General features: G+C 39.4%; 1 protein-coding gene across 8 annotated transcripts in view; it reads right to left on the bottom strand.

The window, feature by feature from the left end:
* Nucleotides 1–19,354, bottom strand: part of FER (FER tyrosine kinase) — a 448,497-nt gene extending 429,143 nt beyond the window's left edge. For 3 of the 8 annotated variants that reach the window (XR_008679968.2, XM_055387412.2, XM_055387419.2), the window contains exon 1: nucleotides 18,170–18,398. The gene's annotated coding sequence lies outside the window, so the exon portion shown is untranslated. Of the gene's footprint in view, nucleotides 1–18,169; nucleotides 18,752–19,162 lie in introns of those variants that run through there. The other 5 variants (XM_055387411.2, XM_055387413.2, XM_055387409.2 and 2 more) reach the window with 5 other exon arrangements.
* Nucleotides 19,355–22,113: the final 2,759 nt, after the last annotated feature.

The raw sequence follows: 22,113 nt of genomic DNA, 5'->3' as shown, positions 1-22,113 counted from the left end.
ACAGACAGGGTTTCACCATATTGGTCAGGCTGGTCTCGAATTCCTGACCTCAGGTGATCCACCCATCTCGGCCTCCCAAAATGCTGGGATTACAGGATCACTGCGCCTGGCCTCTGCCTCATAGGCTTTAGTATGCCAAAGTATGATCTTTGAATTGGCTGTTCTCCCTTCAGTCCTTGAAAACTGTGAACTCTTCTGAGAGGTTTTCTTGGTCACTCTCTCCTTTATCACTGAGGTCAATATATGTAGTTTATAGCCCTGTTACAACGTCTCACTTTTTGCCTGTGCCATACTATTTTTAGTCCCAACTTCCGGGTTTATCATAAGCTCTCCCCTTCTTCCAAGTTCTTCTTTTTTGTTTGCCTACTCTGTCTCTCATCATTTCCTCTACTGCCTTGACTTTCACATCAATCAGATGACATTCCATAAATGTTACCAACAAGATTATTCCTTTCCTTCTGGTCAGGAAACAGATCAAACACAGTATGTCAGGCATATCCTCCAAGACTACTTTTCTAATCTTTTAACCATTTCCAAAGGGTGCCTTCGCCCCTAGGAAAGCATTTTATTCCCTTCTAGATATAGCAAAGCTCCTAAAGCTAGAATTGGTTGGAAATCTAATCTATATGTAATTAAAGTGTTAATACATTTCTCTTCTTCCATAAAACTGTGACATAAATGAGACAAGAATTTCTATCTTAACACAGTCAGCCACTTGCATAGCACCTGGAACACAGTAGCCATCAAACAAGTGACTACCAAATGAATGAAATTCCAAAATGAATTATGGTTTCCTCTGATTTGTACACTTTGGTGTAAAGTAAGGCATCAACAAGAGTTGTTATATAAAATGATAAAATTCATGACAAAATTATTTTTAAATATAAAATTTTAATGATGGCCAGATGAGGTGGCTCATGCCAGTAATGTCAGCACTTTGGGAGGCCAAGGCAGGAGGATCGCTTGAGTCCAGGAGTTCCAAACCCTCCTGGACAACATAGTGAGAGCCCGTCTCTACAAAAAAATTATATAAATTAGCCAGGCATGGTGGCATGTACCTGTAGTCCCTCCTACTTGAGAGGCTAAGGTGGGAGGATCACCTGAGCCCAGGAATTTGAGGCTGCAGTGAACAATGATTGTGCCACTGCACTCCAGCCTAGGCAATAAAGTGAGACCCTGCTTCAAAAAAAAAAGAAAAAATTCAGTCATGACTTCACTTTTGACTGCTTTCAACACATCATCTTTAATTAAATCCCCAGGGTATAGTTCAGTAAACAGTATTACTCATACAGCTTTCTGAGGAACAAAACACATTATATATGTATCCAATTCCACTCCAAAGACAAACCCAAAAATTACTGGATCATCCAATTAATATGAAAAATGTTTAAACTCTCTTCTCTATCAGCAAAGATAGTTGCATTATTTAGAATTCCCTGTTCTGGTCTCTCACTTTGCTATGGAAATGGTTATTTCCACAGACCTAAGTTCAAGAAAAACAACTATTCAACTGAGATTCCATGCCCAATATTGAGCAGTGTCAAGTATCTTGCTCAGGAAAGCTAGCCCACTGTAGTCCTAGCTACTCAAGAGGCTGAGGCAGAAGGATCACTTGAGCCTAGGAGGTCAAGGCTGCAATGAGCTGTGATCACATCACTGTACTCAAGCATGGGTAAGAGAGCAATACCCTGTCAAAAAAAAAGAAAAGAGAAAAGAAAGTAAGCTAGTCAAAGGACCCATGTATTGTGTCTCAATCTCTAACTCAGTCTTTTCTATAATTTTTATTTTTCAATGAAACAAAAAGCATTTTTCTTTGATATTGAAAAGATTTGGGTTAAAAGTAACAACTTTTTTTGGTGGCATCTCTAAATGGAATTTTTTAAAATTCAAACTACTATAAACCTATGAATCAAAAAAATTATATTCCTTGTGTTACTTCAAAGGTATTATCATGCTTACCAGACTCAGCAAAGGTTTCCATACATAACAGTTGAAAATGCATAATGACTGCTTTCTAATGCACCTTAATCTTCCCCATGAACTTCCTCAATTACACATACTTTCATCTCTAACTCACATTCATAGCCAAAAAATAGTTCCTATTCCCTGAAATATGCTTGTCTTCACAAATGGGACTAGGGTGATGCAAAAGAAATACCTGGGGCGCAAAATTTAAGGAGATACTCTCAGGATCATGCAAGTGCCACCCTGCAGTTGCATGACCCTAAAAGTGATTATGTCTCATATTTTGTGTCCTAGGCAACTCTCTTGCCTTACCCTAGTCCTGGCTCTACTTCTCTTTCCCATCTCTACTCTCCCCACTTCTCTAATAAATATCCCCTTAGTTTTTCAAAATCCAATTCTGATAAACTAAATATTTATTTTAAACAAAGAATTTAAGTATAATTTTACAACCATTTAAAATTATGTTTTCACGGCCAGGTGTGGTGGCTCATGCCTGTAATCCCAGCACTTTGGGAGGTCAAGGCGGGTAGATCACCTGAGGTCAGGAGTTCAAGATCAGCCCGACCAACATGGAGAAACCCCATCTCTACTAAAAATACAAAATCAGCCGGGCATGGTGGCGCATGCCTGTAATCCCAGCTACTTGGGAGGCTGAGGCAGGAGAATCGCTTGAACACGGGAGGTAGAGGTTGCAGTGAGCCAAGATGGCGTCACTGCACTGCAGTCTGGGCAACAAGAGTGAAACTTCGTCTTAAAAATAAATAAATAAATAATCAAATTAAATTTAAAAAAAAAAACAAAATTGTTTTCAAAGAAAATTTCTTGTTCATGATATGTGGTAGGTAAAAAATAAATGAAGTAGTTATATCTATATACAGTAATATTCTATTTTTTTTAAATGATTGTGAGTTGCATGTGCATGTAAGTAATAGACCTGTGTTGTTTTTTACTCTGAAGCATCTATCTCCCCTTCTGTTGGTAGCAGCATCTTAATTTTCTTTTCCCGAACTATCCTTCTCTTATCATCAATCCACACGGTTTGGGTGGCATTGATCACCAGCACTCTAATGTTTCTGGGGTAGGAACACAACCCAGGTCTGGGAAATCAGCATATTCCTTCTCGCAAGCAGTAGTTCAGGAATAGGTATGTTACCCAAATTGAACAGATAATACTGAATCCCAACATTTTTGCAGAAGCTAATCAGGAAGGAAAGTCATCTTTCAGCCAAGGTTGCTAAACTGAAAGATGACGATAAGTACCTACTAGACAATCAAGCAACCCGAACAAAGAACCAAGAGAAGAGAAACAGAGAAATGTCTGAAAATATTTTGCCCCTAAATATGAGTTCAGATGTAAACAGATATAGCTGCTGGAATTCAGAATTACTGCTGGGAAACAATTCACTCTGCATTTCTCATGTTCCTGCACAGAATCTTCTGACCAAAATGTACTACAAATGGATATTTGCATAACAGACAGCCTTAGAAGCTAGAGACAGTATCTCCCTAAAGATAGAAAACTCCAAAGAGCTTTGGAGAAATTAAGCCTTCTCCTTCCCCTCCCTGGAAACATTTACTTATATTCTAAGGTAAGAAACCTAAAGATACCTTCTCCCTCTCCTCTGGAAGCGATGTGTTTAATAAGTAATCTCTCTCTCGCTCTGCAGGGGAGGATGGCAGATGTGCCAACACCCTATACAAGCTTGGAGTCTCCTCATTTCAAGGCTCCTCTCCTATGATGCAAATCTGCTGCATGTGTAGGTAAACATCTGGCCCTCATCACACTGTTTTGTCACAGAGATGGGGCAGGGAGAACTAGCACTAAGATATTTCTCTGGCCACTGCTTTTACTGCAATAAACCCTCTGAGTCTCTGACCCAGGGCTCTTCTATTAATGTATGCATATAAAAGTATGGCAAGGTAACTTGCTTGTTTGCAAACAGGGTATTCTCAGTTCCTTCAGAGTTTCAGAGTTAATGGTTACATGAGGCAACGACACATTTTTTTTTCTTATTTATTAATTCGTTCAACAAATATTTGCTGAAAGCCTACTATGCTATCTGTGTGCCATGAGTTTTCCTATACAACAGGTAAAAATTCTTGCCTTCATGGAGATTATATTCTAGAGAGAGGAAACAAACAAAATACAAAATAAGTAAGTAAAATACACAGTGTTAGGTAGTAATAAGCACTATTTTTTAAAGCAGAAAAAGGTAAGTATGAAGTAGGTAGGAGATTTCAAATTTATGTTGAGTGATTAAAGACTTTACAGATAAAGTGACATCTACCAAAGACCTGAAGGAGATAAGGAAGTTAGTCACATGGTTAGCTGAAGGAACCGCTATCTGGAAGAAGAGCATTCTAAGCAGAGAGAAGAGAAAGTACAAAATGTCTATCTAAGGAAAAACAAGGAGGCCTGTGTGCAGTGAATGGTGGAGAAAATAGTAAAAAGATCCCGCATGAGGGAGGGAGAACAGAACCACAAAACCGTGGCCCATTTTAAACTACAGTTCAGAGAAGAACTAGTTCAGAGAAAGATCCTGCATGAAGGAAGGAAAGCAGGACCATGAAACTATAGCTCATTTTAAGGACTTGAGCTTTCATGTGGGAAACCCCTGAAAGATTCTGAGCGAGAAAAGACATGATCTCTTATGTCTAAAAAGGATAACACAGGTTATTTATTTAGAGCAACAGTAGTAGTGGGGAGACTTTTTAGGAATCATGCAGAAGGAGAAAAAGGATGTTGCCGAACCAGGATGATAGAAGTAGGGGTGGTGAGAGCAAGTCAGATTATAGGTATTTCTTTGAAGAAAACAGAGTACGCTGAAAGACTAAGTTGAAGAACTAAAGGAAAAGAATCAAGGATAACTTTGCTCACACTGGGGTCAGGGCAAAAACAAAGATGGAGCTGGATTTACAAAGATGGGAAGGACTAAATTGTTAAATAGGTGTCTGCCACTGGCATCCAAAACTAGCCTAACAAATATAAAAAATTATACCACAAGGCAGGCAGATTGCCTGAGGTAAGGAGTTCAAGATCAGCCTGACCAACATGGTAAAACCCTGTCTCCATTAAAAATACAAAAAAAAATTAGCCAGGTGTGGAGGCACACACCTATAGTCCCAGCTACTTGGGAGGCTGAGGCAGGAGAATCGCTTGAACCCGGGAGGCCAAGGTTGCAGTGAGCTGAGATCATGCCACTGCACTCCAGCCTGGGTGACAAAGTGAGACTCCATCTTAAAAAAAAAAAAATAATAATAATTATGCTAGAAATAAAGTAATACAAGTTACACTTCTAAAATGTGGGACGGAGTCAATAATAGAAAGTGAAGGAAACTTGGTAATCCTCTACTGTAGGGTAAGAAGTCAGCAATTCTTAATAAGCAAAATAGCTGGTAAATTGCTGTTCTCATAAATCAGACAAGCATATCTTGTTTTATTGCACTTCGACTTTCTGCATTTTACAAATATTCCCTTTTTTACAAATTGAAGGTCTATTATAATCCTGCACTGAGCAACTCTATTGGCATCATTTTTCCAAAGCATATACACATTTCACGTCTCTGTGTTACATCTGGTGATTCTTACAATATTTCAAACTTTTTCATTATTATCTTTTATGGTCATCTGTGATCAGTGATCTTTGATATTACTATCTTAATTGTTTTGGGGCACCAAGAACCACACTCATATATAACAGTGAACTTAACTGGTAAGTGTTATGTGTGTTTTGACTGCTCTACTGACCAGCCATTCTCTACTCCCTCTCCTTCTTCTTGGACTTCCCTGTTCCATGAGACACAACAATTTGATATTAGGCCAATTAATAACCCTTCAAAGGCCTCTAAGTGTTCAAATAAAAGGAATAGTTGCACATCCCTCATTTTAAATTAAAAGCTAAATTAAGCTTAGTGAGGAAGGCATGTTGAAAGCCAAAATAGGCCAGGCACAGTGGCTCACGCCTGTAATCCCAGCACTTTGGGAGGCCGAGGTGAGGGGATCACGAGGCCAGGGGTTCAAGACCAGCCTGACAAACATGGTGAAACCCCGTCTCTACTAAAAATACAAAAATTAGCTGGCATGGTGGCGGGCACCTGTAATCCCAGCTACTCAGGAGGCTGAGGCAGGAGAATTGCTTGAACCCGGGAGGCGGAAGTTGCAGTGAGCCAAGATCGTGCCACTGCACTCCAGCCTGGGCAACAGAGCGAGACTCCATCTCAAAAAAAAAAAAAAAGAAAAGAAAAGAAAAGAAAAGAAAAGAAAAGAAAGCCAAAATAAGCTGAACCTCTTGAACCAAACACCCACATTGTAAAAGCAAAGGAAAAGTTATTGAAGCAAATTAAAAGTGCTCCTCCAGTGAACACGCAAATGACAAGAAAGCAAAACAGCCTTATTGCTGATATAAAGAAAGTTTCAGTAGTCTAGATAGATCAAACCAGCCACAAAATTCCCTCAAGCCAAGGCCTAACCCAGAACAAGGCCTTAACTCTCCTCAATTCTATGAAGTCTAGGTAAGGTGAGGAAGCTTCAGAAGACAACTCTGAAACTAGCAGAGATTGATTCATAGGTTGAAGGAAAGAGGCTATCTCAGCATAAAAGTGCAAGGTGAAGCAGCAAGTGGTGATGTACAAGTTGCAGCAAGTTATCCAAAACTCTAGCCAAGATCACTGATGAATTTGGCTACACTAAACAACAGATTTTCAGTGTATATGAAACAGCCTTATATAGGAAGAAAATGTCATCTGGGACTTTCATAGCTACAGAAGAAAAGTTAATGCGTGACTTCAAAGCTTCAAAGGACAGACTGACTCTTGTTATGGGCTAATGCAGCTGGTGACTTTAAGTTGAACCCAATGCTCGTTGCCGATTCTAAATATCGCAGAGTCCATAAGAATGATACTGAATCTACTGTGCTTGTGCTATAGGAATGAAAACACAAAGGCTGTATGACAGCACATCTGTTTACAGCACGGTTTACTGAATATTTTAAGCCCACTGTTCAGACCTACTGCTCAGAAAAAAAAAAAAAACAGAAGACTGCTTTCAAAATATTGATCATCAACAATGCACCTGGTCACCCAAAAACTCTGATGGAGATGTACTAGAGTAATGTTGTTTTGTGACTGCTAACGCAACATCCATTCTGCCATATTGGCTAAGCAAAAATCTTATTCCACTGCCAGGGCAAAAAATCCTTGTCATATCTACCCAGTGAAATATACCTGTATTATGGATGAGATATCTCTGTGGGCTGTTTCCCCTTTTTCCCTCTTCCAGTTGCTATAGTTTGAATGTGTGCTCTCCATAATTCATGTATTGAAAACTTCCCCAGGGTCATTGTATTGGAAGGTGTGGACTTTTGGAAGGTGTTTAGCTCTCAAACCTAAACCTAAACCATGATAGTGGAGTCCTCATGAATGGATTAATGCTGGTACAAAAAGAGCTTGCAGGAATGTGTTCTCTTCTCTTCTCTTCTGCCATGTGAGGACACACAGTTCATCCCTCTCTTGCCCTTCGGCTTTCTGCCGCGTGAGGACACAGCAAGAATGCCCTCATGAGATGTCTACACCTTGACTTTGAAATTTCCAGCCTCTAGAACTGTGAGAGAATAAATTTCTATTATTTTTAAATTACTCATTCTGTGGTATTCTGTTATAGAAGCACAAAATGGACTAAGACAGAAACTGGTACCAGAGAAGTGGCATGTTGCTATAACAAATACCTAAAAATGTGGAAGCATCTCTGGAATTGGGTAATGGGTAGAAGCTAGAACAGTTCTGAAGATGAATGCTAGAAAAAGCCTGTGTTGCCATGAACAGAATATTGGTAGAAATATGAACAGTAAAGGCTATTCTGATGAGGTCTCAGACAGAAATGAGAACAAAGTATTGGAAACTGGGAGAAAGGCCATCCTTGTTATAAAGTGATGAAGCACTTGCCTGAATTATGTCCATGTCCAGGACTTTACAGCAGGCAGAACTTAAGAGTGATGAAGTAGGATATCAATTAAGGGTTTTTGTTGTCCACATGCTATTTTCCTTCTATCACTGAAAACTGGCCTTACTACAATTAATTATACTGGTCAACTGCAAGTTGCTAGACCCTGAGACAGTCTGTTCAAACAGAACTAAAGAAATTATCCAGAGATCCTAGTCTTAAAGCTAGATGCAGTACTTAAACAAATCTCTTAGTTGTCTTCTTTTCTTGAGGGACAGGTGGTAAATGCATCGAAAGTTATAAGCAAGAAATTTACACAATGATAGGTGAGGGCATTTTTTTCAAGGGCATGTATACAAGGGAGGACATGTATGCACGCTAGAGGACTATAGTAAATGCGTTTTGCTCACCCAGCATCTACTCCCTCCTTCCAGGGTCACAGTATCTTCTCCTTTCTCCAGTGATTCTAACCATTGCGAATCTCAGGCCAAAGGGTTTAGACATAGCTGACCACACTTCCTATTCCTAGTTCCAGTAGTTAGCACCTAATCCAGATATGGCCTATCATCATATATCATCCCTGTGACGACGGGATCAGGGATGGGGAAATGATTGGAATCCTTCAACGAGACACAATCCTGGAACTTTTGCTAGAACTAAGGAAAACAGAAGTCTTTATGTTTGGCTTCCTGAACCCAACTGAAAGAAATGTCATAGAGCTCCATATGGAGAAGGCCTACATGAGGGTCTATCTGTACCTAAAGAGAACATACTTCTAGCTTCAGTGCCCTAAGTATGAGCAGAGTTTTGGTCTCATGCAACTGAAGAATCGTGAAAATTCTAGTATTATCACCCTTAGTTTGAACTTCAAAAATCCCAGAGTTTTAAGAATTAAATTATTTGTCTAAATTCATACAGCTATTACTAGGAGCACATATTCAACTCTAGGTAGGTTTGCTCTTTTCCCCACACCATACTCCCTCTCAGGAAAACAGTCCGAAACCTCTCTATGCTTTATAATTATCTGTACCCATAAGCTAAATCCTCACATGGGGTGTGTATTCTAGTAACATCTGTAGAAAGACTGAAAATGGAAGAATCACATCCCTTCCTGCTTTCTGTCCCATTCCTGCAACAGCTTGCCTCTTGTCTAGCATAGAACATTTCTACATTATTTTTATAATGTAGATTGAAGGCCATGTCTATCTCTTCACCATCTTCATCCTCTTTCAAAATCCATGATATTACTGTATATAATAGCAAGTATCTCCAAGCTAAGACATTTAGATCTTAGAATGCCAGTTCCAGACACAGGGTAAACCAGGCTCCAAAATACAGAAAAGAAATCAGAAACTTAAAACAGGCAACCACCAAGGTCTAGCTCCTATATTTGTTATGATTAATTGTGAAATAGCCACCATAGCAAACCCCTATTATCCCAGAAGTTAGGACACCGTTGTTTATGTTAACTTTTTAAGATATTTGTCAGAACTATATTAACTTCTGGAAAGTAGTAGCTGTTAATAAACAAATTCCTTTCAAATATTATTGTTGAGGGTGGGACAGAAGGGATGGAGGACAGGATTTATGAACGTAAGATTCCTGACATTTTCGAGAAGTCTGTCTAAAGACCATGAGAATTTTTGACAGAGCTGGAACACTCAATGAAAATGTTTCACAAATTAACTTTTTTTTACCTCTAAGGCATGGAGGATTGATGTGCGTCAAGATCAAAGACTCACTGAATTCAACATTCCATTGTTAAATTTATTCAAAAATGTCTGTTCTCTAGCTAAGATCCACCACCTTCTCAGGCCTCTTTATTCTCTCTCCACTTCTAGCAGCTGGCTCTCTTTTTCAGGAAATTTTTTTACAAAGAAACATTTTATAACTTCACAGAAGTTATAGTATAGGACAATCTCAAACAGAACAAAGCCAAAGCAAGATATAGACACAAGACTGTTAGCCAGGAGCATGAATATCTTAGGGTCTTGCTTCTAATGAGAGGAAGTAATCTCAGCAAAACTGCAAATATTTCAACATAGACCTTTAGAGTTGCTCCCAAATAGCTGAAACTTCTATTAAATCCAGGACCATTAATAGTTTACTATAGACTTTTACCATTTACATTTCTTTCAGGTTTAGAGTATGAAACACCCAAGTTCAAATCCCAGTATCATTTTATAACTGGGTCTCCTTGGATAAATGATACGACCTAAAATTGGTTCCAGATCACAAAAAGAACATGCAAGCCATCAAATTCATAAATTCAAAAGAAATGTACAAAAGTGCATCACACTTTTAGCAGGCACTAAAGAAATGTTAGTGCCCCCACCATTATATCTGAAGCCATGTAATTTACCAAAAGACTTAAGACTTATATTGACAGAAACTGTTTCTACCTGGGAGGTTAAAATGTTGAGGAGGAGAGAAAAAAGAACTATACAAAAACAAAACAAAAAATGTGTGTGTGTGTAGGAGAAAGAAATTGGCTTCTTCCTTTGTAAAATTTTCTATTGTATATAAATCTACATAAAGATTCTTATACATCATCCCCAACATAAATGCTTGTAAATAATTGAAATACTGATCTATCATTAATTATACAGTATATTAATAAGTTATATTGACCTATAATTAATTACATATTACCATTATATGTTATCATTAATAATTATCTGAAACAACTACATTGTTTAGTTCCCCTTAATTACTCTACTATAGCAAATTTATTAAATATATTAAAAGTAAACAGGCATCACAAAGCAATGGTACTTAGCCAAATACATAAATTTGGAGTAGATTCAGAATGGACAGGAAATGCGATAGTGACTGGATTTTCCATATTACAAAGTCCATCACACACTTCTAAACTGAAACAAAGAAAAAAGGTGATACCTGAAAATGTTTCCTTTGCTCCTAGTAAAGCAAAGTTTCTAAAACCTTAGTGAAAATTTAAATAATGGTTAACCTATATAAGAACGTACATAGAAAGCATGTAATTCTAAAAGAAATATAATTCAAGAGAAAGTCAAGACACTGTATATTTTCTTTTTATTGTATTTATTATTTTTTTTTTTTTTTTTTTTTTTGAGATGGAGTTTCTCGCTCTTGTCACCCAGGCTGGAGTGCAATGGCACAGTCTTGGCTCACCGCAACCTCCACCTCCCGGGTTCAAGCAATTCCCCTGCCTCAGTCTCCCAAGTAGCTGGGATTACACGTGCGTGCCATCACACCCAGCTAATTTTTGTATTTTTTTAGTAAAGACAGGGTTTCACCATGTTGGCCAGGCTGGTCTCAAACTCCTGACCTCAGGTGATCCACCCACCTCGGCCTCCCAAAGTGCTGGGATTACAGGTGTGAGCCACAGTGCCCGGCTGATACCGTATATTTTCATAAAACAAGATGTGGTATAGCTGCTAGGGTGGCTACTGACCCATTTGTTATCAAAACTGAACACTGCAGCCAGCCACTGCGGCTCATGCCTGTAATCCCAGCACTTTGGGAGGCCAAGGCGGGTGGATCACCTGAGGTCAGGAGTTTGTGACAAGCCTGACTAACAGGGTGAAACCCCATCTCGACTAAATACAAAAAAATTAGCCGGGCGTGGTGGTGCATGCCTGTAATCCCAGCTACTCAGGAGGCTGAGGCAGGAGAATTGCTTGAACCCGGGAGGTGGAGGTTGCGGTGAGCCGAGATTGTGCCATTGCACTTCAGCCTGGGCAACAAGAGTGGAATTCTGTCTCAAAAAACAACAACAAAAAAACCCTGAACACTGCTAGAAGAGTCAAATGCACTTTTCTTTGTAGAATGTGAAATTAGCAAGAGAGCCCCATCAATCCACAGAAGCTTGGGAAAGTCTCCCAAGCTGAAGACATCCAGAGAAAGGACACATACTACAGAAGTGTTCAACTCCAAGGAGAAAGCATCCAAGAAACAGAAGCATACAGAAAAGCATTACAGCGACCAAGGACTAAACCTTGTGACAACGCAGGAAGCTTTGTGATTAAGCCAGAAATGCTCTTTTATTCCACAAACTATAGGATACAAGGGGCAAGAATAAGAACCTTGCCTGTATACAAATAATGTAATGCAAAGTTGTCTAGTCTTCATTTCAGAAGCAAAAAAATTAATAGCTTTAATGACTCGAGTCCTCCTTACCGGATTGTACGGGTCTGAAGGGATCACTTAAACTTTTCCACTAAATTTGACTGCATTTTACGGAGGTGGTTATATCCTAGATTCACAAAGGTTTTAGGAAATACCACTTGCAAATATCAAAGGTCTACTAAGTCTTCACTTAGAACTGTATATTATACGTGGTACTTCCACATAGGATGAGTGATTTAAAATTAAGCTCTATTCAGAGTAATGCAAAGATACTTTTCTGACTGAGCCAACGTAAAGAGCATTTTTACATTCTAAGTGCCTAGAAAATAAAAATTCTAGTACTGTTTCCACTTCTCTTAAAACCATGAGTCCCAATATAGAAATAGCCTTTTTGCAAGTAAAATGATTTATACTAGAAAACTAATTTCAATTTTTGTACAACAATTAGTGTTATTCCAGTCATAATACAGACTGAGGTACTGTTACCTAAATATTTTTACATGTTCATTAAGTTATTCTAACTTTTAAATATAGGACTCTATTAATGACATAAAATTAGTGTAATAATATTTTCTTATGTAGCATTATAAGAATGATAAGAAAAACTAAAGGGGCATTCACTTCAGGAAAATGTGGAAATAACTTGGGTCCCTTACAGAATTGTAAGGTATGTCTTCAGTATTTGTTACTAACAATACTTACACACTATTTTTTTTTTTTTTTTTTTTTTTTTTTTTTTGAGACAGGGAATCACTCTGTTGCCCAGGCCGAAGCACAGTGCTGCAATCATAGCTCAATGCAGTATTGAACTCCTGGGCTCAAGGAATCCTCCTGCCTTAGCCACCTTAGTAGTAGTACAAGCACATGCCATCATATCTGGCTAATTTTTTAACTTTTTTGTAGAGTGCCGTCTCATTATGTTACCCAAGCTGCTCTCAAACTTCTAGGCTCAAGTGATCCTCTCGCTTCAGCCTCCCAAAGTACTGTGATTACAGGCATGAGCCACTGCACCCAGCCCACATTTTTTAATGACTCACTTTCTCCAATACATCAGAGTAGATTCAAGTTTATACCCATAATGATGTCACTCTCAATCATCTGCATTCTAATATGCTTTCTTGAATAGGAGAGAGACTGAATTAGAGCTCGCATGCTAGAAAACTGCACAGTGGAATATGTCACACATGTAAATATCTTGTACCTGGACGGGAAAAAATATAAGAAAACGGACTTGGGTCACAAAAATCTGTTTTACTGCTGGATGAGACCATATGGACTCCAGTTCAACTGCTAACTCAGTTCAGTGCTTGCTTCTCTACACAGAATAACTATAGGCTGGTCTGCCCATTTAAACTGTATGTTCTTTAAGAATTGGAACCCTGTATTTACAGAACACACAATCTGAAAGAGGGATATCTGTAAAATACTGCTCCTTAAAAAATAATCATATGTTTCAGTAGGAGGTGGAAAAGACACAACTAATATACAAATAAGGGTATTATTAAATTTAAAAATGAAGTTTAAATTTTAAACAGATTGAGAAAATGTGTTTGCGGGGGCACTAGTTAGAGATTTAAGACAGTAACGTGTAGCTAATACCTGTGGTTTAAATGAAAGGAATTTAGGGCAACCATCCAAAAACACATGATCATCTAGGGAAAAAGAAAAATAAATCAGGAATCCAGACAAACTGGAGATATTTTGGAGTTAAAAGTCATTTAAAGTAAATTTATAATTATCCCTACTGAGATACAATAATCTAAGATTTATAAAAAGAACAGCTAATCTGAGATATTTCTAATTATTTATTTGTATAAATGCAAATGTCATTCAACTTAAGTAAATTTATTGTAAATTTAAATTTAAGTAAATTTAATTATATTTTAATTTCTTATGTCTGAAACAAGGACTTTGTGGATGGTATAATAAACACATTAATACAAGGAGAGATAAAATCAATGTTATCACGTAAAGAACTGAATACAGAAGTTGATTACTTCCTAAAGTCAGTTTAATACTTCCTAAATCTTACCTACATTGTCTCATTTCTTCTATGTAACAAGCTAGTGCAGCAATTTTACTATCCCTATTGAATAGATGAGAAAATTATGACTTAACGAGATAAAATAACTTGTCCAAGATCCCACAGAACAGAAACTGGAACTAAAACCCAGATTATCTGACTCTAAAATAAATGGCTCTTCTTTTCACTACACTTTGAAACCTAGCAAGGAAAACCTACATAAAATGTCCAGTCTTTTAATACCTACTAAAAAAAGTAACAATATCAAGTTTATAATGAATGGTGATGATGAATAAAAATTAGTAATTGTCTGATATGAATATTTTAAAAATAATTCCAAACATGCATGACATTAAATTTTTAAAGCTGAATTATGTAATATCCTCCAAAAATGAAGAAATCTGAACTATTTCTTGAAAAGAACCAAGAAAACTTTGTTTTACCTAGATACTTTGAATTCCAAAGAAAAAATATGGCCTCATATTTTGTCAGCCATACAGCAGTTTTATATGGTAAACTAAAATATTTATACTTACAGAATAAGAAACAGTAACTGCTTGGGTCTAATTCCTCTGTTCTGACTCTATTCTGTCCTCTATTTACTCTTTTCCATTTTTCCCCCAGATCTAGGAGCCCTCTTCTAATTTAAGGTAACAGCCTCAAGTTCAGGAACTCTGTTTACAAATTTTGATGTGAATGCAGATACACTGAAATGAAAACCATAAAATCTCAATAACTGGTAGAGTGTTACAGAAGAAATCAAAGTTTCTGTTAGTTTTCAAATCATTATGGTAGAATGATGAGTGACTTCATTTTCTTCTCTATAGTTTTCTGAATTGATTGTAAGGCATTTAACATTTATAATCAAACAAAAATAAGAAAGAAAAGGAGTAAAAAAGGGAAGGAGGAAGGGAGGGAAGGGAAAATTGGAGTCTTGATTTTAAAAAATCCAATTGTTTCTGAGTTCACTGAATCTACAACTAAAGTTCTAAAACTGTGACCTAATTGTTTCCTTTAGTCTCTCAATAGCATGATAGGTTAACCATACATAAGCACACCAAAGACAAATGAAATTTGGAAAAATAGTAATAAAGCAATCCAGAGATCTATAAATTCTGAGACATAGCCCTTAATATTTAAGAAATTACTATATGAATGAGGTAAGTATGAAAAACAGATTTAGGGTATGCAAAAACTAAAAAGCAAGATTCAAATACTTAAAGAGGTGTGCAGGAATTTCTCGGGTATAGAAAAACTACAAATATACAAATGTGTGAATTTATATCCATTTCCACTTATTCCTTTACTATAAATTGAAGTTTTATATCAAAATATTCCTCAGAACCACGAGACAACACCCAAGATCACTGAGTCCTATCAAAATACTGACTTAAATTTCTCTAATTACTTCAGTCTCCATGAAGCAGTTCTACTAAAAAAAGTTCACCTTTGTAAGCTTTCTCCATTACAAAAATACATTCTTATTCCAAATGAACAGACATAAGATTGACCCAATTTATCAAGTTACCAAAATTTTACATAATTGATAGTCCCTTGGACTTCCCTCCAAAAGATGTTTATTTATAAATCAAGTACAAAACTATAATCTATTTACACAGGAGTCCAATTTTGAAGCAAAACTTGTTTTTGTATAACAAGTTCATCAGATTTCCTTTTGTCTGATTACCAAAATGCAGTTTACTTATTTGGGCCTTGATTACAAAGATGATGACTTCCTACCTCACTCACAAGATTGCTTTGAATAGTCCCATGTAATTAAGTTAGTATAGTTTTATTAAGTACAATTCCCACTCACAAACAAAAATAAGCACCTTATAATTTGGTGGTGTGTATATACATGTATACTACATATACATGTATATACATATGCTGGGCTTTTTGTGGTTTTTTTGTTTGTTTGTTTTTTGTTTTTCTGAGATGGAGTTTCGGTCTTGTTACCTAGGCTGGAGTGCAATGGTGTGATCTCCACTCATCACAACCTCCGCCTCCCGGGTTCAAGCGGTTCTCCTGCCTCAGCCTCCCGAGTAGCTGGGATTACAGGCATGCACCACCATGCCCGGCTAATTTTGTATTTTTATTAGAGACCATGTTTCTCCATTTTGGTCAGGCTGGTCTCGAACTCCCGACCTCAGGTTATCCGCTGGCCTCGGCCTCCCAAAGTGCTGGGATTACAGGCATGAGCCACCGCGCCCGGCCACATACGCTGGTTTTTTAAGCTTGATCATTTCAGTTCCTCTATTCCTTAATGTTTACTGTGTTAACAGTGGTCTTGAAATCGTTATTGCTAAATATATAGGTGGTGGGTTCAACTCTACTCTTCTGCATTGTTTGAAATTTTTCAGAGTAAAATAGTTGAGAAAAAACTGGCAAATTTGAAATGTTCATGGTCCAGAGTTACAGTAACATCTACATCGAAGATGAAATGTAAATGATTTGTCTACCAAAGCTTGAATTATTTCTTCTGAACTAAAGACATCAACCTTTGAAGTAGTGCAGAAGCTGCAACAACTTGACACTACATAGTTTTAGATTATGTATATTTAATGCTGTCAACAATCAATGCAGAAGAGAAACAGATCTTCACTAAAGGTCTTTCAAAGATGAAAACAGAAGTATGCCTATGTACTCTCTTAATATATTCCCAGCATCTTTGGAAGCATAATTCTCTTGGCTCAAAAGTACTAGCAGAAAAGCTTTCCTGGACTACAAAAAGATACACTCCGCTTTCCTGACTGACAAACCTGGAGCTATTCACAAATGTCTTCTTAAGGGCAACACAGGTATATATACCAGGACTACAAATACTGCACTATAGATTTTGCAATAGTTTTTTTTTTTATCCTATTCTCATTCCACATATGAACTGAAAAGTATTTTCTAATCTTTAATCACTAAAATGGTTTTGGTCTATTCTCTTATTGATTTTCCACTACACTTTTATATATGGTAACCTCATCTGAGAAATTTATTATCTTAAAATATCTGGAGAAAAGGAAAACGGAGTACACCTTTACAGCAGTTTACGTCAAAGTGATAGAGACAACCATTAATATACGCAACTTCTGAATTAAAAAGGTTAAAAAGCTGCTCTTTTTTTAACCATAAGGCGAAGGAAAAAATGTAAGGCTACCAGCCTTAACAAATTATTAGATTTTGAATTGCACTACAGTGGATGGCAAAATCGCAAACGTACAAAGTGCCCACCTCATAGTACAGTCCACAATTTGTTTAAGAAGTACCCTGCCCCTACCAACACAACCCAATGAGCGTATTCAGAAAGTAGATCCTAGGGGAAACTGTAAGGCAGAAAGATGACCCCTGAAGGTGCCTCCAAACATCTCCCCAATTCTAACCGGCAAAGAGACCACAGAGCATAAATTACCGACGACACCACTAGCTTCACACTTAAGATCTATCTCTTGATTAGACTCTTGGAGGACACCTCTGGCCAAGACCGGAGAAGAAAGATGAGGTGGGGGATAAAAGCGGGAGAAGGTGACAGATAGGAGGAGAGCTGGGGAGGACCGAGCGGGTCAAGGGAGACGGCGGGGCTCCAGAAGCAGGAAGGGATTGGGGGAACACCAGGGGTTGAGAGTGCCCCCCTAGCGGGACGGCGGCGCCCAGATGAGTGCCGCCGAGAAAAGGGGTGCGGGTACAGGCAAGATTGGGCGGTGCCCACAGTCCCCCCCCACCCCGCCTCACGCCCACCAGCCCCCAGACCCCGCGACGGGGCGGAGCCACTACGCCCGCCACAGCCCTTTCGCGCCGGCACCCGCCCCCTCAGCCTTCGGGTCCCGGGATGGTGGGAGGGGCGGCCCTCGTGGGGCTGGGTGTGTAGCCCGGCCCAAGCCCCAACCAGGAATGCTCTGATGCGGACGGGAGGATGGGCGGATGACCCTGCAGCCAGGGACGGGGGTTGGGGGGGGGGGCGCTGGCTGAGGGCGGAGGAAGAGCCTCGGCACAGCCCCCAACGCCCTGGCCGAATCCCGGGCGCCCCTCTGCGGGCAGGCATTGTTGCCCCCGCTCTAGGCTTGCCTTCCCTCCTCTTCCCCCCTCCCCCCGCGTTGCCCCGGGCAACAGCGCCTACCGCTGGCGGCGTGAAATGCACCTACCTAGAACCTGACAAGCCCGAACCCCTCAGACTCCGGAGCCAGTCACCACCCCGCGTCACGGGGGCTGCCACAGCCAATAGGCGCCACTGTCACGAACCTCTGCAACCAATCCCGCTGCACTCCGGTCTCCGGGCACCCTCGAGGCCTCAGCCAATGGGCAAGAGTGGAAGGCGGGCGCAGCCGCCCGGCCCTCAGCCCCCTCCTCCACTACCTCCCAGGAGGCGGGGAGCGGCCGATTGGCCCGGTCCCCGAAGGGGCAGGACTTGGGCCCTAGGCTGGGTGGGCGCACGCTTAGCCCTAGCTGCGGGCCCTGGGAGTGGAGGCGCGGAGCTGCGGTCGCCGCTTTCTGGGCTCGCTCACCAGCCCGGGTGGAGTCCCGAGGTCTGCGCGTTTGTGCCGCTGTCCCCGCCTCGGTAACCTGCTCCTCCCTAGCGGGTGTCCTGGGCTGCCGTGGTGAGATGGGGCCGGAGACGGACGAAGGCGTCACAGGAAACTTTGGGAGGCTCGCCTGGCCGCGGCCGGGAAGTGGCCGGACCGGCGATGATAAGCTGAGGCCGCCTGGAAGGGACTACTCGGCGGGTCGGCAGCCGGAAAGGAATTCGGAGAGTGGGGGCGGAGGCGTGATTAAAATGTTAAGTGTGCCCGGAGGGCGCTGGGCGATCCCCGGAGCTGAAATCTCCTGGAAGGGAAGCCGCTTTAGGGCCGCGAGGCCCCCACCCCTAAAATAGGCACTTTTCAGCCTCAGAATTGGTCACTTTTTCCTGTACGTTCCCACGTTTTACTTGCATCTGTTATTAACGTGGATTGCTTTCGAATGGTTTTCAGCAACTCCAGTTTACTCTGAGTCCCTTAAGGACAGGAACTGTCTTTCAATCCTGTACTCCCAGTGCCTGAGCCTGCCTAAAAATGTTAGAAACTCAATGCTGGAATTGTAATGGATGTTTAAAAGCATACAGCAGGTCCTGGGAGTGGCCCCCTATAATAAATTCTTACCTCTTCGGGAGTCTAGAATGCGTGGAGAACCCAAACGGGTCTGCTCTTCAGTGATGGCCGTTTCTGAAGCGTCCTTCACCAAAAGAATTTGGTGAAAAATGAGTAATGTGAACTACAAGATTATTACTAGGTGATCAGTAACAGTAGGATAGGTATGCGTCATTATTCGAGGGTGTGACCCTCCCGTGTTCCTGTAGTAGACTTTTTAAGGCGGTGTTATCTTTTGCATTGGTTGAACCACATAGCGTCAATCCGGTATTTCCCCTCCCTCTCAAAAACTGAGTTACATAGGAGCCAAAGAAAAGTGGTGAATATTTTCTCTAAGCACGGTTATTTATTTAACCATAGAGAACAGCCCTACACATAGAAAAACATAAATCTTAAGTTGGACTTTTTTTTCAGTCTACTGTTTTAAAGCTAAATAAACAAAAGCCAACATAAAAATTTTAAATAAGAGGCTTAATTCTCCCTATTGAAAATGGAGGATGAGCTTTCCCGTCCCTTTTTCTCCGAGCATTTGTCTTAGAAAACTTAAGTACTTTCTTAATTGTTAAGTACTTTCTCAACTCTTTGAAATGTGTATAAATCCACTTGAGGACTAGATAGGTCTTGTCAACTGTATGCTCAGGAATGTCTCTGGACCTTTTTTTTTTTTTTTTTTTTTTTTTGAAATGCTGCACATATCAACGGAATAGCATCCTTCCCTATCTCCCAGTTTCTGTGAGAGAGTAGGAGCGTAACTTCGGTGAGCAACTTGCTCCGTGTTGCAAAACTACCTTCCGTCATAAAGACAGGAGAAGTTTGTTTTTCCTCTGGATAAAACCAATTAACTAACACAGATGGTCACCCCAATTATTAAGTAAAGTTAATGTGACAAATGTCAGGTCCTCTTACTTGAGGACTAGTTATTGTTCAACTTGAAAACGTGTATGTAATGGGTCGTATATACTTGGCTATATAAAAGGGCAAGATTTCTGTTTTTGCAATCTCTTAGCAAATTGCCTGTGATGTGTATCACAGTCTCGTTTAATGCTTATTCAATAATAAAAGTGTTTTGTCTACTAACGTTTGTGGAGAGGATTTCTGGGTTGGGAGATTTTGGTTTTTAATTATATTTTTCCAACAATGCCTATACCCAGAATGTTGGGATGACAAAGTTAAGGAAAGTAGTTACTTCGGAGTTTTTAAATTGTTCTCTAAAATGATGGTTAATGTTTCATATGTATTTCATAGTGATTGTTAAATGCACAAACTGTGGTTCTGTGAGTAAACTTCTTAAAATAGAAGTTAATTTTCTGTGAACATCAAATGTTATAGTATATGTAATGTCAATAAGAATGAAATGAATGAAAATTTAGTTAGGTAAGGCCAAAATACAACTTTGGAGACTGCTTCATGACTGAATACCTTGCCCAAGAACCTTAGAATTTCTCCACCTTTATACAAAGGGAATCAAAATGTAGAAAGATGTGGTTGGTGAATACATTATTACATATTTGCAGAAAGTAGCTTTCAATAAAGATATGGTAGAAATAGAGCTGTTTGATACACAACGTGTGTGTTTGTGTTAAGGAACCCAAATCTAGAAAAATCAGCAAGAATCTTTCCATATCTACAATTGTTCTCTGAGTTCTCACCTATTCATTCCAAAACCTTAAAAGTTGTCTACCATATGCCAGTCATTGTGCTAGGAAATGCAGCTGTGAAAGAATATACTTGAAGTAAATGTATGTGGCAAAAATCTATGCTGCATTTTTGAAGCATACAAAAATATATAGCAAATCCAGTTTCACGTTTTTTTCCTCTGTTGGAATTATCACATTGCATTGCAACACATTTAATAAACACTGTGTGTCACCTTAGTATATATTCCATGTTCTCAAATACCAAACTTTGTCTGTTCTAATAGCATTACTTACTGGACAATGAAAATAATAATGTGGACATCAAACCTAAGTGGGTAATAAAAAATGATTGAAAAGTTTTTTACTTTTTTTGATTAGCACCATCCATGCCTCACCCCATCTCTCCACCTCCCTTTTTTCCTGTTTAAAAGTATAGACTGCAAGAGGAATCTTGGTTGTGTGCCATCTTAGTTCAGTAGTTCCCATACTTACCCCTCCCTCCTTTTCTTCATCTGTGTCTCTTTTCTGCCAACTCCTTTGATTTGTGACTCTCTGCTTTCTAATCCACAATTCATACCTATCCACAATTCATAACTAACCATACACACATACTGCTCCTAAAATAGAGATCATGATGAGGTATGCAATATGGAAACCATGTCTATCCTTATTCTATACATGCTGCAGTGTTTGTTTTCAGTGGATATATTTTTTTTTTTTTCTTTTTGAAAATTGTTCTCTTGAATGAATACTGTTCTAGAGGTCACATTTGTGTGAAATTTTCTTTAGGACTGTTTTGGCTTTCCAAATTTCAAATTTTCAAAATGGCTTAATCATTTCCTTTATTTTTTGAATCTGTGTTAGGAAAATAGCAGAGTAGTTGGAGGGGGAGGGAAGAAAAGAAAATGAAGTAGACTTGAAGGAAGAAAACATCTATTCTGTCTTCAAACTAGATGTCAAATGTATTAACACCATCTCCCAACCATCTTTTCCAGCCAGCGGGTGGCCATCCTAGTACTCTAATTAATATTGGTTCTCCTGCTTCCCTGACCTGCTCTCCATTAAGAAATCCACCAACATTCGTAATCAAGACATGCCTTCTCCAAAATGCCCCTGGATCACTAAAGGCCTGTCCCTTTTTAAGCCATCCTTTTCTCAGATTTTTTTTTTAATTTCTTTTTTAAAACAGAGTCTCACTGTTACCCAGGCTGGAGTGCAGTGGTGTGATCTCAGCTCACTGCAACCTCCGCCTTCCAGGTTCAGGCTATTCTCCTGCCTCAGCCTCCAGCTGAGCAGCTAGGATTATAGGCATGTGCCACCACGCTC

Source organism: Gorilla gorilla, chromosome 4 (assembly GCF_029281585.2).
Source record: "Gorilla gorilla gorilla isolate KB3781 chromosome 4, NHGRI_mGorGor1-v2.1_pri, whole genome shotgun sequence".
NCBI classification, from domain to species: domain Eukaryota; kingdom Metazoa; phylum Chordata; class Mammalia; order Primates; family Hominidae; genus Gorilla; species Gorilla gorilla.
The sequence above is the reverse complement of the archived record's forward strand: the minus strand, read 5'-3'. Positions and strand labels throughout refer to the sequence as shown.